The sequence below is a fragment of the Zingiber officinale genome, chromosome 9A (assembly GCF_018446385.1).
Source record: "Zingiber officinale cultivar Zhangliang chromosome 9A, Zo_v1.1, whole genome shotgun sequence".
Classification (NCBI taxonomy): domain Eukaryota; kingdom Viridiplantae; phylum Streptophyta; class Magnoliopsida; order Zingiberales; family Zingiberaceae; genus Zingiber; species Zingiber officinale.
The window spans coordinates 112,748,624-112,763,788 of NC_056002.1; positions in this window are offsets into that span (position 1 = coordinate 112,748,624).

Here is a 15,165-nt window from a genome sequence, read left to right on the forward strand (position 1 = left end):
AATCTGCGATGTCTTTCTTCATGCCGTTCCACCAATAGGAACGCCTCAAGTCTCGATACATACGAGTCCCGCCCGGATGGATCGCAAATCGAGAACGGTGTGCCTCCTGAAGTAGCTCCTGTAAGACCGGGTGAGACTGAGGTACGCATAATCTGCCTCGGAAGTATATAATACCCTCCTCGTCTCGTGTAAACTCGGTCTGCTGCCCAGAAGCTATCTGACTGATGATGAACTGCAAATGCTGATCACCAGCCTGTGCCTCTCGGATCCTCGTCCTGATCGACGACTGAGCAACCATGGTAACCAGAATACCCTGCTCTGTCGGTCCCTGCTCCTCAAGATCTAACTCTGAGAAAGCCTGAATCAAGTCCGTGACTGAAGTCCGATGACAAGCCAAAGTCCCTCTGGACTTCCTACTGAGTGCATCTGCAACCACATTAGCTTTCCCAGGGTGGTAGCTAATGGTACAATCGTAGTCCTTCAGGAACTCCATCCATCTCCTCTGTCGGAGATTAAGCTCCTTCTGAGTGAAAATGTATTTGAGACTCTTATGATCAGTGAGAATCTCAAATGTGATACCGTATAAATGATGACGCCAAAGCTTCAGAGCAAAGATGATGGCAGCTAACTCCAAGTCATGAACTGGGTAGTTCTTCTCATGCTCCTTCAGTTGACGAGAAGCATAAGAGACTACTCTGCCGTGCTGCATCAGAACAGCGCCCAAACCCTGTAGAGACGCGTCGGTGTAAAGTACAAATCCATCCTCTCCAGAAGGTAAAACCAAAACTGGAGCCGACACTAATCTCCGCTTCAGCTCCTGGAAGCTGGTCTCGCAATCCTCGGACCATATGAACTTCACGCCTTTTCGGGTAAGACGTGTCAGTGGCATAGCAATACGCGAGAAGCCCTCGACAAAACGTCGGTAATATCCGGCCAAACCCAGAAAACTGTGGATCTCCTGAACTGACTTCGGCTGCTCCCAACCGGTGACAGCCTCGATCTTCTGAGGATCAACTGAAATACCTCTTCTAGAAACCACGTGTCCCAGAAACCCAACTGAGGATAGCCAGAATGCACACTTGCTGAACTTCACGTACAGCTGATGTCATCGAAGAATCTCTAAGACTGTGCGAAGATGCTGTGCATGCTCCTCCTCGGAACGAGAGTAGACCAATATGTCATCAATGAAAACGATAACAAACTGATCCAGATACTCTAGAAAGATGCGGTTCATCAAGTCCATAAACACCGCTGGAGCATTGGTAAGCCCAAATGGCATTACCAAAAACTCATAATGACCGTATCTGGTACGGAAAGCTGTCTTCTGAATATCTGAGTCTCTGACTCTCAGCTGATGATATCCGGATCGCAGATCAATCTTAGAATATACTGATGTACCTCTGAGCTGATCAAACAAATCCTCAATCCGTGGTAATGGATATTTATTTCTGACAGTCACTGAATTCAGCTGCCTGTAGTCAATACATAACCTCATGGTACCATCCTTTTTCTTGACAAACAGAACTGGAGAACCCCATGGTGAAACACTAGGGCGAATAAATCCTCTGTCTAAAAGCTCCTGGAGTTGAACCTTCAGCTCGTTCAACTCTTTTGGTGCCATACGATACGGAGCTTTCGATGTCGGCGCGGTTCCCGGAATCAGCTCAATAGCGAACTCCACTGGCCTTCTGGGAGGCAAACCAGGAAGCTCCTCAGGAAATACATCCGGGTACTCACGGACCACAGGAACTGCTGCTGTCCTCAGTACTGATCAACGACAACAGAAAACCATGACAGCCGTGAGACAGCAGCTTCTGCGCCTGAATCGCCGAAATAATCGAGATGCCGTCGTCTCTAATGCCAGTGAAACTCCACGAGGGTTGGTTCGGAGGCCGGAAGGTGACCACCCTCGTCTGGCAATCAACGGTAGCATGATATACTGATAGCCAATCCATACCAAGAATGATATCAAACTCGACCATCTCCAATACTAGAAGATCTACCGTAAGTATCATGTTGCCAAAGTCTAACGGGCAACCTCTGATCTCCTGGGTGACGTCTAAAGTATCACCAGACGGTAGGGAGACAGTCAATCCCCGCAACCTAACAGTAGGTAATCTACCAATCTCCCGCCTAAAAGTACGGGATATAAAAGAATGCGAACTACCAGTATCAATCAAAATATTAGCAGTAAATGCATAAATGGAAATCGTACCGCGGAAAACGGATCCGTCGGCCCGCTGAGCATCCTCTCTGGTAATCGCATGAACTCGTCCAGTCTCTGGCGGAGGACTGGGCAGAAGCCTGCCACTGAGGCGGTGCTGGATAATGAGCCAGAGAAGACTGAGAGGATGGTGGCTGATACTGTGCAGCTGGCTGGGACTGAGTCTGGTACTGCCCCTGAGTCGGATAATAAGATCCTGGAACAAAACTCTGGGGTGCTACAGAAGCACTGGAGTACTCCTATCCAAGCATGCCAAATGCTGCTGCGGAGGAGCCGCCTCGCCGTGTGAAGATTGGGCTTCGCCCTCCTCGATATGCCCCGATCGACTAGACTGCCCCTCGACTGCCTCCGGGCCGTGTCGAGCCTTGGTGACAATCTCGGCTCTGGTGCCCAGCTTGCAATAAAAGCAACCGATCCCAGAGCAAGCGGGTGAGGTGATCTCGGATCCACATCTCGAAACAATGAGTATCACCGGAAGGTGGTTGCCTGGCGAGAAACCGGAACGCCTCAAGAAGACCGCCTACGATTTACGAGGCCTCACGAGATGCCCAAGCACCCGACCGACCGTCTGGACTACTCGAGGCCTGTCTGTCTGCTGGACTGCTCAAGTCGACCAGATGCTTTCTTTTCCTGTCCGGATATGTTGCCGAGCTAACTCTATCATCAAAGCTCGATTCAATGCATCGAGTAAGATGTAATCCCTAATCCGGCAAGCTGTACATGCAGATAATCATCCAATCCTTGTATAAACTGCATCATGCGAGTTCTGTCCGCAACTAACTCTGGACAAAACCGAGCCAACCGGAGGAATTCAAGATTATACTCGGTCATCGGCGATTATTACGCCTCGACTCATAAAACTCGTGAGACATCCGATAGGACGATGGAAAGAAACGGCTCAAAGCCTCTCGAACTGGTCCATGTGACGTCGCCACCAATAATAGAACGAGTAACCCACTGCATTAGCTTCATCCCGTAAATGGTAAGCAACCAGCTTTCTCCCACTCGAGCAAGCCATATAGAAGAAAGTCTGCTTCATAGTCTCTATCCATGACAGAGCCATACTCGGATCGAGATCTCCGCGGAAGAGTGAAACGAGTCTTCATCGACTCGGCCGAATCCTAGCTCGTGCAAATGGCAATATCGATGGTGTGGGACTGCAGAATCAAGGAAACACTGGAGCTGATACTACAGGTGGTACCGCGGAATATACCGGAGGAGTAACTCCCGGTGCTGCTGTATATACCGGAGCATATGCCGTCGGGGGTACTGCCTGGGGAACAAAAGTGGTGGCAGCTGGAGGTACGGTAGGTAATGGTACCGGATATGGTGCAGCTGCTGCTACTGTAGGCACTGGTATAGGATACACTGTAGATCCAAGTGGTGGTGGCACTGAATACGCCGTAGGCTGCGCTGGAGCAGATGTCGGGTACACCAATGGTACCCCTGATGGTACTGTAAACTGGGTAGGAGTGGATACCGTCGGTGTGGCCAAAGTAGGTATCTCTACAGGAGCTATCGGGATTTGAGAGCCCGATGCTCCCGCTGCATCCTGAGTCTGTCCCTGACTGACAGGCTCACTAACAGTGGGCATCTCTGGCATATCCAGAGATCCCGTGGTCCTCGCACGTGGTCGTCCAGCACCACGTCTCGCAAAGATAGATCGCCGCTCATATCTCTAAATTAAATTAAGATATCAATACCAATATAACCAACATAAAATAACAACATACCTATTTCATCTGGAGATGCTGTCCAGTTCCCAATTTGACCTCAAAATTCGAACGATAATATCGGAAATCCAAATAAATCCAAACGGAAATCCGAAACATAACCATATCGAAAATCCGATAATGCCCGGTTTGCAAACCTGGCTAACCCAAATATCCCGAATACCAACAACAGGTATCCAATAAATTTCTAGAACACCCAAAAGCAGGTATCATAACCCGCTCTGATACCAAATAAATTGGTATCAGATAAATCTCGAAAATCCAAAATACGAAACAAAAGATCGTAAAACTGTGCTCTGATACCACTAAATTGTCACGCCCCCAGAAGAGTCCCTGTCCGAGAAAATTTCGGCAGCATCTCCCCTGTACGGCGGACAATCAAAAATTTTCTACAAGCACTAAATACTCAGCCACATGCGGCTGGAATCATAACAATAATAAAAATCAATCACCACGCAGTTTATATATATATTCAGCCTCTGGCTGACACAACCACGCAGTAATAATACTCTGACTCAAAAACACCCTACTCAACTACACTCGTAAAGCTCAAAACCGACGAACTCACCTCTTCTGCCATCCAGGCAGGCATGTAGTAGAATAAAAACCAAATCCAAATCCATCGATATAATAAAAATCTATACCATGTCCATAAGTAAATAAATCCAGAACATAACAAGTTCAAATAGTCTAGAACAGAAAGAAACCAAAGAAAACTAAACATATCCTGGAGGTCTGCAGGACCAGCACTATGTGCAGTGAGGACTAGCGACTGGAACTCCCTCCTGACAGCATCAACCTGAAAATAACAACAATGGAGGCGGGGTGAGTCCAACACTCAGCAGGTACAGTTGATATGCAAAGTAAAGAAACAACACCTAGCACTAATCATGCGGTCTCTGATAAGAAAGATAAGAATGCATCCGAAATAAGCAGAGAATCGTACTAACCAGTCGAGTATAAGGTCAAAGCCAAGGATAAGGAAATCAGATGCATGTCAAACATAGGTATCCAAACAATATGCGGCATATAAATGCAGCAAACACAGCAATAAATGCATCATGCACATGATGCCAATGATGCGTCCTGGTCACGCCAGCCGATCATCTCATACAAAAGTGAGGCCGAGTGGGTAGGGGTGTGACACCTGCACTCTGTCGTCACTACTCCCGATGAGTGACCGAGTGGACGGGATCGAGTACACCTATCCTCCTATCCCAAATCATAGATGGGGAGCGCAATGCTCTCAACTCCCGGTACTCAAAGACGGGGAGCTTCCGGATAACACGTTGTGTCACACTACCCATGAGCGGACCAACGGTGCCTAACAGAGTCCCTGTTGCAACACACTCATCCTGAATCGACCACTAACCCATGAGTGGTGGTGTGTGCAGATCCATGTAACTGGCGATGTGCTCAACAATAATGGAGCGGACTATCGCACAGCATGCAATCATGCAAATGATGCATGGCAATAACCATATAAACATCCTGACCTAATCCATATATATAGAAAAGTGCACCCTAGGTCAACGAATCATATCGAATCAAAGGTACACAGAAGGTATAAAAACCTAGGTCCTGAACATTGTCAAGCATGGCATATCACTACCCATATAAGCATGTATAAACAGGTAAAATATACCTGAGATGCAAAACCAATCAATCAATCAAGCATGTAAGATTTGGGTAGTGATTAACCGAAACGGATAAGAAACACAATTAATGCAACATGTTAATTTAATTACTAAGCATATCAAATGACATAAGTCAAAAGTACCCGCCTCCAATAGAAATGTCCAAATCTGACTCCGAGATACTCGTCTCGCGTCAAAGTCCTGTGTCAAAAAAAATAAATCTTTTTATTTAGCTACATTTCACATAAATAGCTAAATACAACCTCTAACCCTAAAATTTGGTACAACCCTAATTCCTTTAACACAAACACTATCTGAAATAATTGAATCAAAACCATGATTCATAACATATATCAAATGTCCTACACCTTACCTTATTTCTCAGCCTTATTGATTTCTGGAACAATGGGGTGCTGCTGGTCGGAATTTTCTGCTAGAACCGAGTAAGCCCACAGAACACAAACTCCCTCAGATGTGCCAATCTGTTGACAGGGGTGTTATGGCCGGAATCAAGCAGGGTCAGCAACGACTATTAATGCTGTGATACCCGGAACCAACTAGGTGCCTTCCAACAATCGAATCCAAAAAAATCACACTACGAATGCATCAACTACCCAATCAAATACAAGTGCACAACTAAAATTGCAACCTGATCCTTACCTTCATCCAGTAACTCACTGGAATAGAGAACTGAGGATTTAGGCCACGAGAGAACACCAACGTTGCTGGAGTGTGCCTGCTGATCTGCGGCGGCAGTAGCCGTGGCAAGGGGAAAATAACTAGGGCACAGGCTACTCCAGTCCAGAGAGAGCAGTGGCGTCGGTAGAGAGATTCGGCCGTCGGCGGCGATGGCACCGGAATCTCCACAGCGAGGGAAACAGAGGAAGAGTCGGCCGGCGTCGGTGTGTTCCCGATCTCAGCGGCGGTGACAAACAGAGGAAACGTCTGAGTCGCCGGCGGCAGTGGAATTAGGGTGTCGCGAGGGAAGAAGAAAGGAACTCGGCACTAGGGCTTCAACTTTGTATACGTGGAAGAAAGAAACCGCCGGTTAGGACGGTTAGGGCATCGCCGTCGGGCCGAGGGGAAGGCGTCGGGGAGGCTCGGGCGTGTGAGGGTGAGAGCAAAAAAACTCGGCGAGGATAAGAGGAAATAAAGAAAAAAAAATCAGATAATAAATAAGAAAAGGAAAAGAGATAAATAATAAATCTTTTCCTCTCTTAAATGGGTAGCCCAAACAAGCTTTCTCGGGGCCCCGTTTTTATCCCCGTGAACTCGTCCGTACAAGCTCCGAAAAATTCCCGAAAAATATCCAAAAATTCCGGAAATTTCCCTTATTCATATCCGCCTATTTCCGGTATTTTACACCGGATGTCTGGCACGAAGCCCAGCTAGGTCGACGGGCTGACCGGATAGCTGGCACGAAGTCCAAGCGAGTTGACGGTGTAGCGACCCACCTTCTACACTACTACTACTCTCTAAAGGTGGACGCTACTTAACTACTAACTCTACTTAACCGGTACGCTACTTAACTACGAGAAATCCCTACCGAAAAATTTCGGCAGCATCTCCCCTGTACCGGTGACCATAAACTGGGATACATAAACATATACATCAGCCACAGGCGGTTGGAACATATATTAGACAACCACGCAGTTTATATATATGAAAAAGAATCAAAATACTAAAATAAATAACTCTAACAATGCATGATAAAAAAGCACTCCAATGAAAATAGCATATACAAGTTTTAAATTCTTTTAAAAATTCGACGGAAGCAATCTTAATAAATTTTTAAGCTAAGTCCCAAGATCTCTCTATAGTCCTGGCATCACACATCGTCACAGCATCTCCTTGTAGCCTTCCTTCTTACACTTTCCCTTTATCTTTTATCTGCAGTAGGAGGAATGCAAACTATAAGCAAAATGCTTAGTGAGCACTATCTAACTCACAAAAACTCGAAGTGCATAAAAGTAATGCAATAATACTAAATCTAAAATGCTAAAAGGAAAGCTGCATGTACTCATGGTATACAGAAATAAAGCTGAATACTAAATATGCTCACTAACTGACAGGAAAATAATGAAACTACTACTGTAGGCTTAGAATTAAAGAACTAAACTTCTATTGATTCTAAGCATAATACTCGTTTCATTTTCTTACATCTTTATACTAGAAATTAATCTTTTAATTTCTCTTTCACTTTCTTCTTCTTTTTCCTTTCTTTTCTTCTTCTTTGGGCCCAGGCTTAGTACCATCTTTGTTTTGCGCGCTCTCTAATAGTGACTAAGGTAGCGAGCCTTTGAGGTAAAGACCTTGGTCTTACCAGGGCCAAGACCTTGGAATTGGTCACCTGGATTTATTTAACGACAACCTTGGAAGTCGGGTACTAGCTTCTTACTTTAATTTACTAGTTTTTTCTTTTTAACTAAACTCTAGTCTTTTCTTTACTCATACTTCTCATACTCCTTGATTAGAGCTTATTAGAATCCTGTAGATATATCTAACAAGTGTAGGATTATAACTAACTAAGCATGCTATATAAAAATAACACAAGAGAAGCAGATCTGAACTCTCTAAGCATGTTATAAAACAAAGCAAAGGAAAGCAAACCTGAACTTACTAATCATGCTATAAAATAGAGCAAAAGAAAGAAACTTTGAACTTACTAATCATGCTATAAAATAGAGCAAAAGAAAGCAACTTTGAGCTTACTAATCATGCTATAAAATAGAGCAAAAGAAAGCAACTTTGAGCTTACTAATCATGCTATAAAATAGAGCAAAAGAAAGCAACTTTGAGCTTACTAATCATGCTATAAAATAGAGCAAAAGAAAGTAAATTTGAGCTTACTAATCAACAAGAAATCTATGAGCTAAATGCAACTAAAAATCTGCTCATGCTTCATTAGTTGTGCACGCCTACTGCTACACAAAGAAAACTAGATGTTTGATATAAAAATCTGGATTTGCTTGACACTTGGCTATTCTTTTTCATTGCAGCAAGGAGAAAGAAAGAACAAAATCTAAAACTGAGATAAACAAATCTATTTCCTTTCATGCTCACTGCCTAAACAACAAAACTAAAATTTTCAAGGCTATATATAATCCGATCAACACTTATATAACAATAGAACCAACTAAGCATCTTCGGTCAAGGCTTGAACACTACTACAATGTATCCAAAATTTCATGAACCAAAAAGGAAACAACCAAATCAAACCACACCTATCTGTACAGAATCCAGGAAATAGGAGGAACAAGAGCAGCTTCGAAAACTAAAGGAAGATTACTAAATCCTTATCAACTAAATTCTGCATGGCATATTCCGGAAGCAAGAAAAGAAACTAAATCCCTAATCAACTTCAATTCTGTACAACATGATCCGTAGGCAAGGAAGAACTAAATCAAAGCTTGAAACTGATCAGATCATCTACATGTTCCGAAACAAGCAAGAAAAGAGGGCTAAATCCCTAACAACTAAATTCTGTACAAACACAATCCGAAATCAAGGAAAACAAATCGAAGCTCGGAACTACTCCTACTGCAGGTGAGTAGCAACTCACCTAGCGTTCTTGGACTTACAACCGAGAAGAAGGCTTCTAATGCTTCTAGGGCTTGCGGAGAAGTGAAGATCTCGATCTTCTTCGCGCCTTCGAGTTCTCCTCGACGAGAGGAGCTCGGATCCGCAAGGTTCACCGGAAGAAGGCCTTCGTCGGCCGCCGGAGGGAGGAAACCTAGCTCCGTCGCCTCTTTCGCCCGAGCAGAAGTCGCGACGCCGCGCAGAAGAGGAGAAAGAAGAAACGAGGGTTTAGGTTACGGGAGAAAATAAACCTCCCTTTATAACTAGGTATTCTATTAACCAACTACTACTTAAATAAAATTCGCTCTTAATTTGTTTACAAAACAATCCGCTGATCACTTGGCTAGCCGTTCCGCTTAAAGCTTTGCTGCGGTCGAAGGTCTTCGGGTAGAGCCTCGGCTCGGCCCTTTTTCTGCAACCTTTTATTTCTATTATCAATAACCACTACTTAAATTTATTTCGTTCTCTATTTGTTCACAAAACAGCCGCGGAATAGTTGGTTGGCTGGGTTCGCTTAAGGCTTGGCTTAACCCGAGGTCCACGGTTCGAATCTCGGCTTGGACATTATTTTTGTCCAAATTTCTCTCATTTAGTAAAAAATACCAAACGACCTCAGAAAATTCCATAAAAATATTCTAAAAATTTCTAAAATTTCTAGAATATTTTAAAAGTATTTTCAAATATTTTTATGGACTTTTAGAACTTGAATTAGGAAAAATTGGGTCGTTACAATCCCCCATACCTTATAAAAAGTTCATCCTCGAACTTAGAATAGTTCTGGATACTTCTGTCTCATGCTGTCCTCCCGCTCCCAAGTGACTTCCTCGTGCTTCTGGTTCTGCCAGATGACCTTCACTAGTGGTACTTCTTTATTTCTTAATCTCTTAACTGCTCTGTCCACTATCTGTGTCCTTGGATCTGCACTGACTGAGGCTGAATCACTTGGCTCGGGTCGTGGAGACACTTCTTTAGCATGGAGACATGAAATACATTGTGTATTGCTGACATGTCTTGTGGTAAGTCCAGCTTGTAAGCTACTTTCCCAATCCTCTCTATGATTAGGTAAGGTCCTACATAGCGAGGACTTAATTTTCCCTTCTTGCCAAATCTCATCACTCCCTTCATAGGAGTGACCTTGAGGAAGACTGAATCCCCTACTTGGAATTCCAGTGGCTTACGGCGTGTGTCCGCATAACTCTTTTGTCTGCACTGGGCAGTCTCAATTCTCTGTCTGATTTTCTGGATCGCCTGAGTAGTCTCATCTATCAGCTCTGTCTGAATGCCCAGCTCTACTTTCATTTCTTTTCTCTCACCTGCTTCTTGCCAGCAAAGGGGTGATCTGCACTTCCTGCCATACAGTGCCTCATATGGTGCCATCTTGATGGTCGCCTGATAACTATTGTTGTAGGCAAACTCAGCTAAATATAGATACTTGCACCAACTTCCCTTGAAATCTAGCGCACAAGCTCTGAGCATATCTTCTAAAATTTGATTTACTCGCTCTGTCTGTCCATCAGTCTGAGGATGGAAAGCTGTGCTGAACTTGAGTTTGGTGCCTAGTGCATTCTGAACGCACTCCCAAAAGTGTGAGGTGAAGCGCCCATCTCTATCAGAAACAATAGATTTAGGAACTCCATGAAGTCTGATCACCTCCTTAACATATAGTTGTGCCAACTGCTCTATGGAGTGGGACACCTTGATGGCTAGGAAATGGGCAGACTTAGTCAATCTGTCCACTACTACCCATATTGCATCATATCCATTTGTAGTTCTTGGAAGACCTGTTATGAAGTCCATGGATATGCCTTCCCACTTCCACTCTGGTATTGGGAGAGGCTGAAGAACTCCTCCTGGTTTCTGGTGTTCTGCTTTGGCTCTCTGGCATGTCAGGCAGGTACTGACATCTTTAGCAACGTCTCTTTTGAGTCTTGACCACCAGAACCTCTGTTTCACATCTTGGTAGAACCAGGATGCATGGAGTATGGTGTGCTATGAGCTTCTTCTAAAATCTTCTTTCTCAGTTCTTCATCATTGGGCACACAAATGCGACTTTCCTGATAAAGAATCCCGCTATCTGTTACTCGAAACTCTGATTTGTCTTCTTTCTGTATCTCTTGCTTGATCTTCTGAATGTCTGGATTTTCACTTTGCTTTCTCTGTATGTCCTCAAGCAAGGTAGACTCTAAGGTCAATGCGGAGAGCTGTCCATAAATAACTTCTATTCCAAAATCTGACAACTCCTTCTGCAGTGGCAGGGCTAATGATGATAGAGACATCAGGGATGCACTGGACTTTCTGCTTAGTGCATCTGTCACTTTTTCAGCTTTGCCTGGGTGGTAGAGGATTTCACAGTCGTAATCTTTGACCAACTCCAGCCACCTACGCTGTCTCATGTTTAAGTCCTTCTGAGTGAAGAAGTACTTAAGACTCTGATGATCTGTGAATATTCTACACTGAACTCCATACAAATAATGTCGCCAGAGTTTCAGTGCAAAAACCACAGCTGCCAGCATAAGCTATCACTTTTCCTTCTTGCATGAGTACAACTCCTAAGCCCATCTTGGAAGTATCACTGTAGATGTCAAAACTCTTGTCACTCTCTGGAACAGTCAGAATAAGAGCACTGGTCAGTCTCTTCTTCAACTCTTGGAAACTCTGCTCACATTTATCTGACCATTCAAACCTCTTGTTCTTTCTGGTGAGAGCTGTTAGTGGAGAGGCTATCCTGGAAAAGTTCTCCACGAATTTCCTGTAGTACCCATCTAAACCAAGGAAACTTCTGATCTCCCTGGCATTCTTGGGTCTGTGCCATTTGTTGGCCGCCTCTATTTTGGCTGGATCTACTTGAATACCTTCTTTAGAAATTATGTGACCTAGAAACACCACCTGCTCTAACCAGAACTCGCACTTTGAGAATTTAGCATACAGCTGCTTTTGCTGAAGGGTCTGCAATACTATTCTCAAGTGCGTGTCATGCTCCTCTGGGGTTCTGGAATAGACTAGATTGTCGTCGATGAACACAATGACAAACTTGTCAAGGTATTCTCTGAACACTCTGTTCATTAAGTCCATAAAGACTGCAGGTGCATTAGTCACTCCAAAAGGCATGACTACAAATTTGTAGTGTCCATATCTGGTCCTGGAAACTGTTCTGGGTGTATCACTTTGTTTCACTTCCAACTGATGATACCCAGAGCGTAGGTCTATTTTAGAGAACACTATTGCCCTTTTTAGCTGATCATATAGATCATCTATTCTGGAATGAGGGTACTTGTCCTTAACTGCTACTTTGCTCAGCGCTCTAAAATCTATGCACATTATCATGGATCTGTCTTTCTTCTTAACGAACAACTCTGGAACTTCCCGGGGTGAATGACTAGGGCGGATGAAACCCTTGTCAAGTAGCTCCTGAAATTGTTCTTGTAACTCTTTTAACTCTGCTAGAGAAATTCGGTACGAAGCTTTTGAAATTGGGCTGGCGTCGGGAACCAATTCAATTTCAAACTCTACTTCTCTGTTAGGAGGTAGTCCAGGTAGTTCTTCTGGAAATACCTTTGGATACTCACAGACTACCCGAACATCTTCCTGCTTGGGTCTTTCTTGTTATCTTTGTCCTTCCAGTTCTGATTACTTAACTGGAGTCTCTATTTTCCCACTGTCTTGTATTCGATCTTGACTGACTTGTGTTGTGTTTGTTGTGCCTTGATGCTATTTAGATAGTGCTCACTAATACCCTGCTGACCAGCTCTTCACCAATCTGTGGTCGGTGAGTTTCATTACTCACATTAAGTGCTATTTCTGGTCTCAGCCTTCGGAGCATCAGTCTGACTCGTTCTTTCTCTGTACTTACTAACTCTAGGCAAGGACGAGCTAACTTGTTGAATCTTTTGACCGCTTCTTCTATTGGTAGGTCACCTGGTCTAAATTCTATAAGCTCTTCATAATGTTTATTGGTGATCCGTTGACGGAAGAATTCTTCGTAAAACTCTATCTCGAAGACAACCCAGCTCATCTGGTTGACTACTCTCCTACTCTTAACTCGCTCCCACCACATACGAGCATCTTCAGATAGGCTGAAAGAGACACACTTGACCTTCTCGACTTCTGACCAGTCAAGAAGCTCCATTGTGCTCTCTAGTGTCTTGAACCAAGCCTAAGCATCCCAGGGCTCAGTCGTGCCTGAGAAGCTTTCTGGCTTCAGCTTCAGCCACTGTATCAGGTATACTTCTTGTCTCCTAGGTGCTGTGGTGACTTCCAGGGCAACTGATGGGACTTCAGTCACCACTGGGGTCTCCACATTGATGGTTGGGGGAGTGGGAGGAGTTAGCTTCTGATTGGCCATCAGATTGGCAATCACTTGTTATTGCTCTGCTACTTGTCTCTGAAGTTGAGCAACAACTTCAGAGAGATTAGGCCCAGTAGTTCTGGGCTCTTCGTTCTCCTGAACTCGGTCCTCAGTATGAACGGTACGGGGACATCCTCTTCTTGACATCTAATTATGCAGAGGAAAATGCTTGATAGCTTCTCTAACCCTTCTAATCATACTTATATATGAATATAGAAAAGGAAAACAAAATCTTCTATCTTACTTAAGCATTCAAAAACAAATACTCTATACTGCAGTTAATAATAAAGAAAGCAGAATAAAGAAAGAATTTAAATACTTTCTTACTTGGAGACGGCAAGGATGATGCTGATGTGTGTGTGATGCTGGAGAATGGAACGCTGCTCTGATACCAACTGTAGCGACCCACCTTCTACACTACTACTACTTTCTAAAGGTGGACGCTATTTAACTACTAACTCTACTTAACCGGTACGCTACTTAACTACGAGAAATCTCTACCGAAAAATTTCGGCAGCATCTCCCCTGTACCGGTGACCATAAACTGGGATACATAAACATATACATCAGCCACAGGCGGCTAGAACATATATTAGACAACCACGCAGTTTATATATATGAAAAAGAATCAAAATACTAAAATAAATAACTCTAACAATGCATGATAAAAAAACACACCAATGAAAATAGCATATACAAATTTTAAATTCTTTTAAAAATTCGACGGAAGCAATCTTAATAAATTTTTAAGCTAAGTCCCAAGATCTCTCTATAGTCCTAGCATCACACATCGTCACAACATCTCCTTATCGCCTTCCTTCTTACACTTTTCCTTTATCTTTTATCTGCAGTAGGAGGAATACAAACTATAAGCAAAATGCTTAGTGAGCGCTATCTAACTCACAAAAACTTGAAGTGCATAAAAGTAATGCAACAATACTAAATCTGAAATGCTAAAAGGAAAGCTACATGTACTCATGGTATACAGAAATAAAGCTGAATACTAAACATGCTCACTAACTGACAGGAAAATAATGAAACTACTACTGTAGGCTTAGAAATAAAGAACTAAACTTCTATTGATTCTAAGTATAATACTCGTTTCATTTTCTTACATCTTTATACTAGAAATTAATCTTTTAATTTCTCTTTCGCTTTCTTCTTCTTTTTCCTTTATTTTCTTCTTCTTTGGGCCCAGGCTTAGTACCATCTTTGTTTTGCGCGCTCTCTAATAGTGACTAAGGTAGCGAGCCTCTAGTCCTATGAGGTAAAGACCTTGGTCTTACCAGGGCCAAGACCTTGGAATTGGTTACCAGGATTCATAAACTCTAATACTTAAGCCAGGAGGTTTAGAGTTCGAATCCTGGGGGAGGCAAAAATCCACTGCCAGGGGTGGAAAGACCTAGTGAGTAATGGCACGGCCAAAGGTCGTCGGTCGACAACATGAGAGGTCACCAAATGGGCCGACGACATAAGGGCCGCCAGTTGGGCCGCCCAAGAGGCCAAAGGGCCAGGTCGTTACAATAAAAAGGCGCCTTTTTATTGTAATGACCCGGCCCTCTTGGTCCATTTGGCCTCTTGGGCGGCCCTTGTGGCGGCCCAACTGGCGGCCCTTATGTCGTCGGTCCATTTGGCGACCTCTCATGT